This window comes from Lagopus leucura, unplaced genomic scaffold (genome assembly GCF_019238085.1).
Source record: "Lagopus leucura isolate 7727_CA_CO unplaced genomic scaffold, USGS_WTPT01 Super-Scaffold_100040, whole genome shotgun sequence".
Classification (NCBI taxonomy): Eukaryota; Metazoa; Chordata; class Aves; order Galliformes; family Phasianidae; genus Lagopus; species Lagopus leucura.
Window position 1 is genome coordinate 2,506,221 of NW_024962289.1, and position 15,933 is coordinate 2,522,153.

Here is a 15,933-nt window from a genome sequence, read left to right on the forward strand (position 1 = left end):
GTACAGCTGGGCTCAAACTGGTCCAGGTGCTCTCACACTTACTGGGATACAATTGCATGCATTGTCCAGTCTCCTGGTGATTGCTTTAAGAGAACCTCAGATGCAGTTCAGTGCACGTTACTGCATGTGCTGGACTGCAGGAAGAGGAACTGTGCGCTGTGCTGTGCCAGCAGAGGTTCAGGCTGGGCACTGGGAAAAAGTTTTTCACCTTCTGGGTGGTCAGTCACTGAAACAGGCATCCTAGGGAGGTGATCCATTCCCTAACCCTGGCTGTGTTCTCCTCCTCACCATTGGCTGCCCATGAACAAGACACTGAAGTCTGTGAGGATCCTCTGGTGAGTTCACTCTATGGCTGAGGAGGAAAACACGTGGAGCCATACAAAGCCCTGGCTGTTCCTCGTGCCATGGGGTCCTCCCCAACCGCTCTGTGTGGCATCAGATGACTTCTACAGCCTTTTGCCAGATGGCAGGAACTGAGGAAGGAAACCCCCCTTCCAGGCTGCTTCCTTCCAACCTGCACGTGCATTCTCACCCCAGCACAACTCTTTAAATCAAAATACTTGTTGCATGTTTGACCTGTGGTTTGCTTTACCTTCTTGCTCAGCCAAACTCCAACGTGCTGCTGGTGAGCCATGCACAAGGGCTTGCAATCCTCTTGGTCTTGATGGGGCTGTTTTGGATGGGGATATGAAAAAGCTGAGATTGGAGACCCTGTGAGAGTGGGGAGCAGCGTGATACCCATCAGCATAAGGGAGAGGAGAAACTCCACCCAGCTTCGTGCTGTCCAGGAAGGCAGGTTAGGTGAGTCAGGCTCCTTTTATGTGCCATGTCCATGCCTTCAGTGGTTCCAGGGGATTTTTACCCCATCCAGAGCGAGTGTTGTTCAGTCTGAAGGTAAGTGGACAAGAGTGTGTTTGGTTCTGGGTGTGGGTTTGATTGCTGAGCTGGACCTCATTCTTCATTTATCTCTCAGTGTAGGTAGTTTGAGCTTTTTCCAGTTCAAACAGTCTTTGCTGCTGGTGGGATGGTGTGTGATCTAATTCCATCCTGTTCAGCCCTTACAGAATTCAAGGTTGTTGAAGCTTCCTGCTGAAATGCAAGCTGCCTTTTTCCCTCCCATCTCCTTTATCCCATGAATTTGCCTTTCTCTTCATCTTTCATTCAAATCCAGACAAAAACTTCAGCTGTATGAACGTCACTCCACATTTTCATTTCCACTTGCCTCTGCTCTTCTCCAGTCCAGCTGGGAGCTGAGATTTCATAGAACCTGAGGAAAGACTTTTCTTCTGGTTTTCCTATGTGCCAGAGAGAAAGAAGCATGGAATATTTTTTAAGGACCTGGCTTCTGGGGGCATTTTCAGTCTTGTTCTCCAGCGTTGGCCAAATTATCCAAATGTAGGTTCTAAAATTAGCCAACTTCTGGAAGCTTCCTTTCACAAATAGCACATTTGGGCATCAAGCTTGGGACTGCTCGTTTTCTTCTTTTGAAGCTTATTTTTCTGTTACAGGTGCTTGTAGAACCACAGGCTGTGAGCCTGGTATTAGCAAGTGTGTGGAGCCTTTGTGTCATCTCCAGGGGAGAGCTGAGTCCCATTGAAGGCTGAGGACAGATGTCATTCAGAGGTGAGGAGAAGTCAGTCCTGGGCACATTCAGAGCTCCTAACCACAGCTGGGGTTGAAACTTTTCTTCCAAAATGTTATTTTCATTTAAAACAACAACAATAATAATACTAAACCTAATGCGATACAAATTTCTCTGGAATGTATCTGCTGTTTTCTAAAACCATCCATGCTCTGTCAGTAACTCAAAGCCAGAACATCATGGCTGAACAAAACTATTTACATGTGAGAGCTTTTCAGTTGAAAAGATGTATGTCTTGGAATTGAAAATCCTTTTTTACGGCTTTCATTTTTTATGGGAACACTGGAAAATTTCTGACTGGTAAGCTTTTTATTCTCAAAAACCAAGCACTTTTCTTCTGAAACAGACGTTTCCATGTTTTTTTTCTCATATATTTTTTCCTCCCTTTTGCTGCTCAGAGCATTTCCCTCCGCTTGCTGAACTCCTGCTTAAAAACCAAATGTGAGATATGAGCGTTGTGTTGGGCCAGGCTGACTGATTGCAGCCACAAAAATGGAAGCTATTTAGAATCATGGAATGATTAAGGTTGAAGAAGACCTCTAAGGTCATCTAGTCCAACCATTCACCTATATGTAAGTGTATATATACAGTGGGCACCAATACTGCCCACTGACCATGTCCCTTGGAGGGGTTTGCCGTAGGGTTGGTTGGTGATGCTTCCTGGCTCAGTTCTCTTGACCATAGTGGTGTTGCACTCAGTCTGATGCAAGTGGGAAGGTGTGGCTTGAAATGTGTTATTTTGATGTCTTCGACACAACAGAATGTGCTCACCTTGCACAGCACAGCAATTTAGACTAATTCCAGTGAAGAAAAGGTGCAAGCTGGTGCAAGCTGGCTGCCTGCAAGTGGAAAATGGGCTCTGGAATCATAGAATCATAGTCATTAAGGTTGGAAAGACCACTAAGGTCCAACCATCAGTCTCTCATCACCGTGCAGCTAAACCGTGTCACTCAATGCAACATTTACTCTTTTCTTGTACACCTCCAGGGATGGTGATTCCACACCTCCCCAGGCAGCCTGTGCCAGTGCATCACCACTCTTCTTGAGAAGAAATTGTTCCTCATATCCAACCTGACCATCACCTGGTGCAGCTCGAGGCCATCACCTCTCATCCTATCACTGTTACCTGGAAGCAGAGGCCGACCCCCACCTCACCACCACCTCCTGTCACGGAGTTGTAGAGGGCAGTGAGCTCTTTCCTGAGCCTCCTTCTCTCCAAACTGATCCATCCCATCCCTCAGCTTCTCCCCATAAGACTTGTGCTCCAGTCCCTGCACAGCTCCATTGCCCTTTTGTTGACTTCTGGGGTCACAAAAGGTGTCAAACACAGCTGGAAAGTAGTGTGTGATGATGAGGTGGCACGGCTGGTTCCTTACATCTCAATGCTCGATGTTTGAAGCTTAATAATAGTATTCTAATGTACATTTTATGTGGAAAAAGTATGTCATTTGTTTATCTACCTCACAGCTTAAAGTTTAGTATGGGAAATGTATTTCTTCTCTCTACCTCTGGGTATTTAATAATAATAGTTCAATAATAATAGCATTAAAAGTTCATAACATTTTATCTTTAATAGCAAGCGTTTTACCTTTTACCTTGAATTTGTTGGTAAAATTGCACATTTCCTACCTGAGTACAATGCTGATGATGTTAGAAAATGCTAGCTTGTCTTGAACCAAATTATACACTTCCCTCCAAACCTTTAATTCATTTCCTCTGCATCAGAGATGGCAAAAAGTAATATAAATGCAGGAGAAAGAAAAGAAAGAACAGGCAGAGATGTTGGAAGCAGAATGCAGTATGTACATTTGTGTGAAGTGTATTTCAGTTAGAGCAGATGAATGCATGTCAATTCTGTTGCTACGTTATCCTGGTAACTTGTTAGCATTATTCAAATCAGTCCTGTTTTGCTTATGGAAACGTGGGTACAAGAAGGTGTCCCTGTGGGGAAGAGGAGCTCCGTGGGTAGGGGTGATCTCCCTTGCATGGAGTCCTCAGCAGGGCAGTGCTGAGCAGACAATGCGAAGAAAGCTTGACAAATGTCATTTGTTAGAGCAGAAACAGCAGAAAATCGAGGCCATGGAAAATATAAACTTCATGCCAATTCTTTATGCTTGGCAGGGATTTCCTGATGGGGTATTTCAGGAGCCCTGCCACTGAGCCCTGGGGCCTGAGGTGGGATGGAAGGCTGAGGATGGGTTCGTTTAAAAGGTAAAATGTTTTGTCTAAATGGTGAAAAGTGGTGAAGGACAGCATAGAATCTGTGCTGTCCCTATTGAGTGTCCATCCATCCTGAGTTGCCTCCTTCATGACAGTGCTTGCACAGACAGCTGTGTGCAATGCTCCAGGATCCTCCCCAGTGGTCATGGAAGGTACATTACCACCATCTGTGTGAGAACCAGCAGCCACTGTCTCTACATGGCAGGAGAGAAGTGTGTTTTAAAGAGCAATATTAATAATAGCAACATTAAAGTGTGAGGAAGGATTACAAAGGTAATTCCGAGATCTCGCTCACTAATGTAGGCTATTAACAAAAGATAATCACCTTTAAGTTAGTCACCTTTAGCCTCGGAATAAAATAGAGGTACAGTTACTCAATTCAGTGCAAAAGGCATTTAAATAGAGATGGATGGACCTCCGGCTCTCTGTTCTTGCTTGGGAAACCAGCCAGGGCCAGGTTGTAAGGGGAGGAAAATGCGATGTAAAAAGGGCTGCAATAAGTGAATAACTCCCAGTGTCCTTCTCCCCCTTTTCTCACCCCAGCCAAATGCATTCATTTGGAGCTGAGGAGAAAGGGGAAAAATAGGAGAAATGCGCTGCAAAGCAGTTCTTCATGTTGCTTTTATAAGTAGCACATGGAGGCTGTGATGCTCCAGGCTGCCATAAGTTGAGGTCTGTGCCCTACGTCACAGCACGTGTTTGTGCTGTTGGAAAGCACACAGCCAAATGGTGTCAGCGCTGCTGTCATGTCCCCATCACCTGGTGTTGGTGGCGGAGGAGCAGCCTCTAAGGGATGGAGTGTGGAAATGGTGATGCATCAACAGAGGGAGGAGGGCTCAGGAGTGAAGGAAATTTTTATCAGACGTGGCCTCAGGGCTTATTTTTGTGCCAAGGGAACCTTTTGCTGCTGGAAACAGAAGCCTCTTTCTTTGCAGCAGCTGCTTCGTAATCCCCTCCCTTGTGTTTGCAGCCTGCGTTCTTCCCTCAAAGTGGCCTGTGGTTGCTGGGGTGCAAGGGCTTATTTCTGTACTGTTTCTTCTGTGCACTACCTTGCTGCTTAAAAGAGTCATTGGAGTTTTACACCGAGAAGAAGGAGAGGACAGGGACTCTGGAAACTTGTGTGAGATGCCAGAAGTGACTTTGGAAGGTTCTTAGAGCAGCACAGATGAGCGGTTGTTGCCCTTAGTAGTGCCATGCTGATTTACCAGCTCAGTACAGCATGTCTCTAAAATGCCTGTTGTTTTTTGTTCCCATAGGCAGAAGCCCTGCAGCCGAGACACCCAAGCTCTGCTCATTGCCTGGGCCTTGCTGCAGCAGGTAGCCAGGCAGCCAGCTGTGTGAGCCTACGGCACGTGGCTCAGCACAACCTGTGCTCCAGAGGACGTCCAGGAGAGATTAGCAGGTATGAGAAATTACAAACAGTATCAAGTTTTTGGAAATGAAATGGAGAGCTGTTGTGACAGGCATTGTTAGAGGCTGCTAATCCACTGAGCAGAGAGTGGAGAAGCCCCAGTCCAGCCCAGTATAGGGTGGAATAAATTCCCTGTCTCTGTTTTATGTCCTGTCTGTGCAAGCGAGGGGCCTTGTGTGCTCATTCCTGCGCTGTTCCCACGTGGCTGTGCTTGGATTGCTGCCTGCTCTGCCTTTATAAACAACATGGTAGGAGCTCAGTGCGTGATTATTCTCAGAGATACTATCACAGTGTTAGCTGTGGTTACTCATTTTCCACTGCACAGCTCACGTGCAGGTTCTGTGGCCTGTCTGGATCTAGCCCGCATGTTGGGGCAGCCCCAAAATCTTAGTCTATAGTGCAGTTTCTGGGTACAAACCACTGTGACCCAGAGCACAGGCTTGTGTGAGAGCAGGACTGATGGGGGAGGGCTTCAGAAGAGCTTGAAGGACATGAGGGAGTCTGCAAATGCCCACCAAGGGACACCTTGTGTGGCAATGGGAGCTGCCACTGACAGATCTCACCTTGCAGTGGTGAATGGAGAGCAGGAGGAGGCAAGGAACAGCAACCGGGTTTTGCAGCTGGACACCTTGAGGGCAGTGCTGCCAGTTTGGGTTTCTTCTGTGTGTTTGAAGGCAGTGACTCTGTGTGAGACACAACATTGCTGGAAGCCAAGGAGGTGTGATGGAGGGCAGGGAAGGGCAGTGGACAGAGGGCTGGGCTGTCTCTGCCCGCTGCCCAGCTCAGTAGGTCAGGGAGGGCTGTGCTATCTTGGGACTCCAGCACCATCTGGAAATTCTCTGTTTGTCCATCAGCACCTGCACTGTCATAGACACTGAACCTCGGGCTCTGAGCAGAGAGGTAAACATTTAGGACCCAAACCCAGGATGACAATAACCAGAGCAGAAACATTTCCATCCCATTGTAGCCTGCTTTAGGCATTTGAAGCCAGAATTTCTCTCTGGGGTTAACAAGGGAGAGCTGCCTGTTCATGGCACTTCACTTTGCCCCATTAAACCGTGCTGACACACTCTGCCCCTCTCCACCCCCTCCTTCAACTCATGCTCAAGACCCGGGTGGTGAATATCTTGAAAAGGCAGACAAATCGGCTTTGTAAAAAGCAGATTAAATTGACAGTGCATTTATTGCAGCACTCTGATGTTAACCCTTGTGCTGGTCTTGGGCAACCTTCTTGCCCCAGCAACACGTAATAGTGGTGGTGGGATAGATGGCATTGAGTTTGTGTTGGGTGCTGTGCTGGAGAGCCTTTCTTGCCCAGGAGGCTAAATCAGTGCTGGAGTGGTTTTTGCCTTCCTTGGTGTGTGAAAATGAGGGGCTGGAGCCAGAGGTCTGGGCAGGGCCTTGTGGATGCCTGGGGACTGTCTGTGGAACGCATCCCAGTTGAGAGCAGAATGGGTTCAGGGAAAGAAGAAAAATGAAGCAGCTGAAAATCAAGAACTTCTCATGTTTTCTTCATCTGAAGTCCTGAGTGATGAGTGAGCTCTCTTTCAGTAGCTGTCCATGAAAGAAGGCATATTCCTGTAGGAGTTACTCACAGGTTCTTGATCAGCTCAAACAAGCACACCGCCTTCCTGCTGGATGAACCCACTTTAGCTGTAGGCTTGTTGCTGAGATGTGAGGTTCTGCCCTGCTGTCACCAGAAGAGTGAGTTGTGAGAGCTGTGTGGGTGCTGGGCAGCCTTCCCTGGCTCACCAGAAAGGCAGCTTTGCCCTTCACATTCCCCTTTGGTTTGTGATGGGTGAGCCAAAGGAGCTGCAGACCAAGCAGGGACCTGGGAATTGTTGGCTCTTTGTATTCAGCTGAGCCAAATGAAATAACTTTCCATTTTGTGTTACTCATGTCGTGGTTGAGGAAGAAGTGTTTTCCCCTTTCAGAAGTCCTAGAAGATCAGAGTGATGCCTTCTCTACGCAAGGTGCAAACATGTTGGTGTTAACAAGTCCCAGCCCTGGAGGGACTCTTCTTCTCTGGGAGCCAGAACTGTTTGTAAAACTGCTAAGGAATGGCTTGCAGCATTCGTTATTTACTGTGACAGATTGAGCACCACCAACTGCTGGTCACCAGAATACCATGGATCGAGGCTGCAGCTCAAGAGACAGCTTGGAAGGAGAAAAAGTTAAAAAATATTAATGCTGAACTTTTTGTTCTGCTTTTGATAGCCTTTACAATTTGTGTTCTTAAGCTTTCCTCTGCAGCCACAGAATTTAGAAAAGCATTTGAAAAAAAAATATATCAGAGCTGAGATATTCTTAAAATCACATGTTTCCAGATGCTGCGGACTTGAGAGTAAAGCTCCAGATATAATCCTGAGATTTGGCAGCTCTGTTTGTATCGTATTAAGTGATGGTCTACAGCACTCGTTAATTACTGCAGGCTGAAAAACAGTTCTGCCTCCCGACAGAGGTCTTCTGCTCATTCTCAGCATAGAAGTTTTTCCAGTTCTTCTGGGTCAGAGGGAAATATCACTTTCTAAAGAGCGTAGGAACAAAAATATGCAGTGAGGTAACCTCCGAGTTGAGCTTTAACTGTATTTTTATACTTTAACAACGTACAACAATATAATTTTTATTCAGAGAGAGAGATTTGAGCGTAAAGAACAAAAGCGATCTCTCCATAAAGCTACTTCTAATTAATCATACAGGTAATTCTGTCTTTATGTGTTTCTGCGTCCAATCCAGTGTGGGCAGGTGCTGAGGTTGGTGATCCAGACTCTGTTGGATGTATCCAGCACCAACCTGCTGACCGATTTACTGACCTGGGCTTTGTGCAGGCACCAGGAGAGGCGATGTTACCTGGCAGGTATGGCACCAGTCTGAAAACATCTCCTGATGTTCTTCAGAATTGGTTTTCAGACCCTTGGTCAGTCACTCACCTGCAGTGCTGATCCTTGCTTGTGCCCTCTGAGTTGTTTGCATAGGTACAGAAGCCTTAGGGGCAGCACCCTCAGTCCCAGGACTGGCCACGGGGCAACCCTGCAAGCCAAGCTGAGCTCCCTCAGCCTCTGCTGGGACAGGTTTATGGCAGCTTGAGCCGTGTCACTTGGCCACAAGTGGAGATGTCTGGGGTTCTGCTAGAGCTGCTGACCTGTGGCTTAGAAACATAGAGTCAATAAGGTTGGAAAAGAGCTTGAGGTCATCGAATCCAACTGCCCACCTACCACCAGTATTGCCCACTGCCCATCAGTACTGCATCTGCCCGTTCCTTAAGCACCTCCAGGGATGGTGACTCCACCACCTCCCTGCACAGCCTGTGCCAATGCCCAGCTGCTCCTTCTGAGAAGAAATTCTTCCTAACATCCAACCTTGCTGCAGAGCTGATGAGGAGGGCAAGGTGGGGGGTGCTGAGTTCCAGCAAGCTGCCACGCAAACACAAACATCAAAGAGCTGGCACGTGTGCTTTGTGAAGCAGCTTTCTAGGTTTTACTGGGCCATAAAATACAGCGACGAGGATATAAAAACAAAGCTGTGATGGACTTAGCAGAGAGCCAAAGCAAGCGGGGCGAGAAATGATGGAAATGAGAAAAATAGCTATGAGCAAGGAATGATGTATCAGTGCCGTGTCAGGAGGAACAGATTTCGGAATAACTGTGAGGAGCATAAAACTGGTTTAGTCGTTAAGAAAAAGAAATATATAGGAAAAGAAAGGTTAAAAAAAAAAAAAAAAGAGAAAGGGAGAAAAAAAGCCTGATAAAAATGAATGCAGGAGGGAACTTCAAAGCACAGATTTCTTGACTGCGTGACACTGATGTTATGAAGAGTTGTGTGAGATAGCAGCGGTGATTTTAATGAACTTTAAAGAGCAGCATAAATAGGAACAAACAATGAGAGGCGATCGCATTAGCACGCAGCCAGCAGTGAGCTAATTGCCTGAACGGGATTGAAATGGCAGGTTATTATTATTATATTTTTTTTTCTGCTTCTAAACCTATTTTTCTATTTGGGCTTAAGAAAGCAGGATGAAATAAACTCGAGCATCTCAATTTGGATTTTCAAGGCATGCTTTATTTCCATGAAGTGCTTGAGCTGCTGAGCCAAAGGGCAGTGAAATGGGTGTAGCAGAGAAAGGGGGAATCTTTTGTTGGCCTATAAGGGGGGTGGGTGGGTAGATGAATTTATTTTAGCTTGATATACAATCTCTCTCTGATGTTTCAAATGGATTTCACAGTGCGGATGCATGGGGACTCGGGGGATCAGAAGCATCAGAAATGGGAAAGAACAGGTCACCTTGTAGTGGCAGTGGGTCACCTTATTCTCATCCTGGGCTACAGCAGTTTTTCTTATGCTTTGGATTTTCAGATTAGAGCTTCTGTCTGTATTCAGTCTTGCTTTTTGCTTTCATGCATGCTGCAGCTCAGGGCTGGATGCCCCTGCAGCTGTTGGCAGCAGAGCCTGCAAGAGCCAGCTTTGGTCTGTTTATCAACACCTATACTGAGTCAAAAAGTGCTGGGACACGTTGGCAGAGTCAGATAGTGAGCTCCAGATAGCAATTTCTGGTTCTTGGCCAGCTTTTTTTCTGACCTCTCCCAAAACTACTGCAATTAAGGGGATGATCTGCAAACTCAGCAAAGTCGTAGATAATGCTCATAGGAACCCTGTTGCAATAATGTAGTTGCAGGAGACAAAAGAGACAAATAATGTCATTCATGCCTCCTTCCCTGGCTTGATAATTCACCTGAAAGGACATTTAGCTGTAATCACGGGCCAGATTAACTTTTGAGTTGGATATTTTGAGCCAAACCACTCTCATCTGTTAGTGGACAGAACCTCATCTGTTGCTTTTGGGGCTGGGTGAAGGGAGCCAGTCCTGCAGGGCTGCAGTGTGGAAAGCCACCTGACCTGTGTAATAAGTGGGCTGTCTTGTTAGAGAAATGTGTGGTCCTTCCAGAACTGCTAAGGAAGTTAATTAAAAACTCTAATCTCTAATTGGTTACATGACTGGAAAGCCAATGTCCTGGTACAGGAGGTGTAGCGTAATACAAATTCGGATTGCAAGCACTGCTCTCTCATTCCCAACCTGATACCCTGGAGGACATCAGTGTTTTGACCACCTCAAGCACTGATGAGCCCACTGCCTTTAAGGCAAGATTCTTCAGCCTGAGGAAGAAGTTTACCCCGTGGCACTGCTCGCAGTTGCCCTGCAGTGCAGCAGCTTGCCCCTTGCCATGCAGGCTCTCCCTGGGCAAGGTGCTTGCCATCAGCTCTTACAATCCTCAGATTGCTTGCCAAAGCCCAGCAGCTGAAGGAGGAATCATCTGGCTGATACGTAAACCACAGCTCTGGTCGTGGGCAGAAGGATCTGGAGAGAACCCAGGCCAACCCCAGCAGCTCTTCCAGCTGCCGTCCCATCACCGTTTTCTTTATCCCATTGAATGGCAGTGTGCATTCAGAGCTCCCAGCCAAAACCAGCCTTCAGTAGAAAGATGATTAATACTCATTTGACTCCATATTTGCTTTAAATTAAAATTCTGGAATTCTGGTTGCCTATTCTATTTATTCTGCCTCACCATGAGCAGAACTGGCCCGAGATGGACATTTCTGAGCTGCTCAGATGGCTGCATAGCAGAGCAATTACAATTATCAGCATTGAGATTAAGGGTTTTGGGCTGAGAAAAGAGGGAATGGGGGAAGAAAGAAGCAGGAGGAGGGCAGAGGAAGAGAGAAAAAAGCTTCAGTACGTTCCCTTGCCAGCTAGAGGCAGCTTGCCTTTTGCAGCCTGTTATCTCCTGCTGCCTGCCTTGTTTTTAGAGCCCACCGGCTCAGATGAGAAGTTGTTCAGGGCATGGCTTGGTGCAGAAGGGAGGCCCCGTGATTTTGCCAACTTGCAGAAGCCAACCTGAGCTGAATGCTTCCTTCAGGTTGCTGAAGGTTCAGCGAATGTAAAGCCTGTAGCAGCACTGTTTGGGGAAGGTTTCATGGGTCAGTCTGTTCTTCTGACAGCACTGAATGGTGGTTTCCTGAGCCAGGTGCTCAGGCTGTGAGTGCCAAACTCCTGCTGTGCTCAATAGCTGTGCCTGGGGTTGTGCCCTGAGTCTTCCCCCTCATGCCAGCAATGAGGATTAAGTTTGGTGTGGGTTTACTGGTAAGGACCAGCACCTTTCCTGCAGGTCTGAGCCGCGGTGCTGAGCCTTGGCTCTGCTCCTACCTATCTCAGTGCCATTTGCACTTGTAACACTTGTTCACAAAAAGCTCTGCAGCATTTCCCCACCTCGATGGGAGCGAAGCACAAAGGCCTTCCCATGGCGAGAGCTGAGCAGGAGGGATGGCACCAGGAGCTGGGTGCAGCCTCACCTCAGTGTGTGCCCCAGACAGACGGGTCTTTCTGCACAGGGAGGTATTTCTGAGCTTGTGCAAACTTGACTTTACAAAAGCTTGTAAAATTGGCCCCGTTTTCTCAAGAATGACCGCAGGGACACCCCCAATAAAATGCCTGCTCCAAAGTGTAAAAGGCAGTGAGGAATTTTTGAGGGAAAAGTTGCTGGAGCTGTTGAACTTAGCTGGAGAGTGTTATTTCTGCTGTCCTCAGCCCAGAACGGGGCAGGTCATTGTAGATATAAATTAAAGAAAAAATGTTCCTGGAGGCCAATTTTTCACCTGTAAAATCTCATCTCAAATCATTAAAGTTAGGCAAAGCTGTGTAAGCAAGTGAGGGCAATAAGCATTCAGCGGCTTTAAAACTCGATAGCGTGCTGCAGGTATTCACAGGCACTTACATCAAAATAACAACTTTCTGAGATATTAAGAGGACTAATGATGGGAATAGGCCAGAACTGAAGTTATTGCCTGGTGTGCATTGGATTGCCTTTCATTTCATGGTCACCCACTATTTTTTTGAGACATCCGATCAGTGCTGTCAAGCATTCCATGGGTGGAGGGGACAAACCAGGGTAAGGATGTGCTATCAGATTTTTGGGCTGCTCCTGAAGAACGCTCCAGAGTTCGCTGGCATTAGCATCTGGGGACTCTTCATCAGTGATGGAATAAGCCAGATAGATGGCAAAATTCCAAAGGTATTTGGTTTGGACCTTTGAGATCTGGAGCTCTGCTATGGAGTGCCAAAGCAAAGCTGTCCCAGAATTGACCTGAAGCAACATCATGTAAGTTCTGCTGTAGTTCTGCAAGCTCAGACCAGAGGAGTTTTCATTTGCTACACAGCCTGAGTTTGGTTTAGTTGTTTTTTTTTCCTCCTCCAAAAAGCAAACTGTGAAATTAATATTGAACCTCGTGAGTTCTGAAATACTTTATTGTTTCCTATTTTGCAGTCATGAGGATCCTTTTTGCCCCATGAAAACAGGGTCTGTTATCTGGTCCAAACAAAGCAGTCCTGAATTATTCTGTCGGCAAAAACACAATCATGAAGTGAGCTGAAATCAGATTTTCTTCAGCGGATTACCGAGAGGCAAATTTAAGATGATATTGCAAATAATACCTCATAATTACAGTGTGAGTGATGAGCTCCCTTAATCATGCCTCGCAGCTATGTTTGTTAATAAGAAAACAATGCCGAGTGGTGTCGTGACATTTTTCTCATTATTTTTAACGTAGCCCTCAGTTTTCAGGCCACATTTTCAGCTGGAGCAAATAGCCTTCATCACCTCCAATACAAATAGGCTGCTTTACACCAGCCAAGTCTCTGACCTGGTTTTGCTTTAAAAAAAGGCTCTTTACCCCCAGAAGTAGGGAAGGAGAGCAGACCTGTGGAATTCTGGTTCATTTCAATTAAAACGCTTTGCATTAATCATGTATTTGACGTGCTAAATGTTCCTAATTAACATCCAGCTTTAAACCACATGTGCTTCAGCCTGTGTTCAAACGACGGAGCTGCACAGGTAACGTCAGGAAAACCATGAGCAGATGGCAGAGCACAGCTGTACTGAAATTTGGGTGAGGTGTTTGTCCCTGTTAAGCAAAGCTGAAGCCTGAGCAGCAGTAGTGACATGGGGCAGGGCTGTGTCCAACACAGTGGAGATGTGAACACGTCCTACCATTTGGGTGCCAGCACCAGAGTCCTGGGCTGGAGGAAGGATCGTAGAATCATAGAATGGCCTGGGTTGCAAAGGACCACAGTGCTCATCCAGTTCCAACCCCTTCTGTGTGCAGGTCGCCAGCCATCAGACCAGGCTGCCCAGATCCAGCCTGGCCTTGAATGCCTGCAGGGATGGGGCATCCACAGCCTCCTTGGGCAACCTGTGCCAGTGCCTCACCGCCCTCTGTGTGAAAAACTTCCTCCTAATATCCAACCTAGACCTCCCCTGTCTCAGTTTAAAACCATTCTCCTTGTCCTATCACCATCCACCCTCGTAAACAGATGCTCATGGCCAGCATTGATTGTAACGGCTGCCAGTGCTGCGTGTTCTGAGTAGCCAGGATTGGGAGCAGTGACATCAGCAAGGGTGGATTGGTGATTATTTTATTGGGAGCTGCTGAATTTGCCCCCTCCCAGCTCACCATCATGCCGTTTGACTCAATCAGGTGCGTGGCTTCATCGGGCATCCGGAGGCGAGGTCTGCCGTGCTTCCTTTTAATGCTTTTAGTGCCATTCCTGGAACTGCGGTGTCTGGGGAAAAGCATTCGAAATTGCACATCATTAGCATGCTGAAGAGGAGGTAATGTATGTAAAGCATTTGACCTCCCTCTGGCTCCTGTGGCCAGGACAAATTCTGATCTCATTTGCAGCAGTGCAGATTCTGAATATCTGCATTAAGCACGTTAAGTTCAGTGGAGTTACTCTGAATTTATACTGCCGCACCTGGTAAATGGGAGATGTCACTAACAGCCTTTTTGTGACCCAAGGGAAGGAAGTAATGAAGGCAACCTGCAAATGAAGGGATGAAAACAGTTCCCGACAACAGGACTTCTGCTAGGGTGTGAAATTTATTGGGAGCTGCTGCGTGCTCAGCGTTTTTTAAAGCCAGCTCACGCTTTGGGTGCTGAGGTATGGAATTAGGAGCCTTAGAGTAGGCATTGAGGTTTGAAAACACGTCAAAGGTTACCTGGGACCCACCTGAAGAAAAGGAGAGTGGTTTGAGAGAAGTTACAGGATGGGGAAGGGAAAATCTTTCATTTCTTGTTTTCATTCCTTTTTCCAAGAAAGAAGAGAAGAAGGTGGGGAAGAGTTTAAAAACAAAACCAGAGGAAGAGGAGGGAGTGGAACCTAAAGCCTGTTTCACGCAAAATTAGTTGAAGGGATTAAATATCCCACAAAATAACGATTGCCACATTTTTTATTCTCTCCCTGGATGAGTAAAACACCCGTGAAACATCCACCATGCATTTCCGTTCAGCTAATCCCCGCCTGCACACTCCAAATTCAATATCGCCAGCTATTCTCGGTGCTAAAGAATCATTTTACTTTTTCCAAGTACACAGAAAATTCGAAACAGCTGGAGATGAAGGATTCCTTTGTGTGCAACCTCTCCATCCTGCATCTCAGCAAGGAGGAAAACCTGCACTGTGCTGGTGGTGGATGCGATGGAGATGCAGGAGCCCGACTTGGTGCTGGGTGCTCCTTGGAGCCACGTGTCCCTTCCTTGCTTTTTCTGAGGGAAATAGCCAGATTTTGACATGCCAGCTTCCTCAGAAGAACAGCTGGTCTGTTGCCTGCACGTGTTGGTTAATGATTGGTCTTGAAAATATTTCAGGTTTCAGTGTGGGCTCTCATTCATCCATGCAAAAGGAGACCTGTGGCTCCGGGGTAAGATTGATCCATCTCTCTGGATCCCAGTGTCCCATGGGGTGGAAGGGGGAGGAACTGTTGTGCAGAGGAGGCAGCTCCTCTCCATGGGAGTCCATTGGGTTTGGGTCCCAATGGCTGGACATGCTCAGTCCCTGCACCGTGTCCCTGCCGTGTGCATCAGTGCTCCCTGCACACTGCTTGGGTCTCATTCCAGATGTACATAAATGACATTTAACATTATTAGTGACAGGATGAGGGGAAGTGGCTTGAAACTGGAAGAGAGTCAATTTAGACTAGAGATTAGGAGAAATTCTTTACTGTGAGGGTAGACACTGGAACAGGTTGCCCAGAGAAGTTCTGGATGCCACCACGCTGGAAGCATTCAAGGCCAGGCTGGATGGGGCTGTGAGCAACCTGGTCTAGAGGGAGGTGTCCCTGCCTACAGCAGGGTGCTGGAACTAGATGATCTTAAAGGACCCTTCCAACCCAAACCATGCTATGATTCCATGACTATTAGATTAATTTGGACAAACCCCCCACATATTAGTGGGGGTCCTTACAGGATCCAGTTGTCTAATAGCTTTCACTCACAAACCAGCCACTCTACATCAGATTCTTAGAAAATCCTTACAGGAAGTTGGGATTATGCACTGGGGTTTTTGTGTGTGCTTTTGCTTTCCACACAGGAGGAAATCTGTAGCTAATGGGTGTTTCCATGCATGAGAAGATTCTACAGCTCTTCCACCATTCCCTTGCACTGGTCCCAGGTAAGAGGGGTCTGGCTGAAACTGGTGCAGGTGTTTGGGGAGAAAAGAGGATTGATGAAAAGTAATTCCTGAGTGCAAATGTAGGAAAGGTTCTGGCTGAGCAGCATGATTCCCATATGTCCCATGGGTTGCCTTGCCTTGTGCTGGTGGAGCACAGCAATGG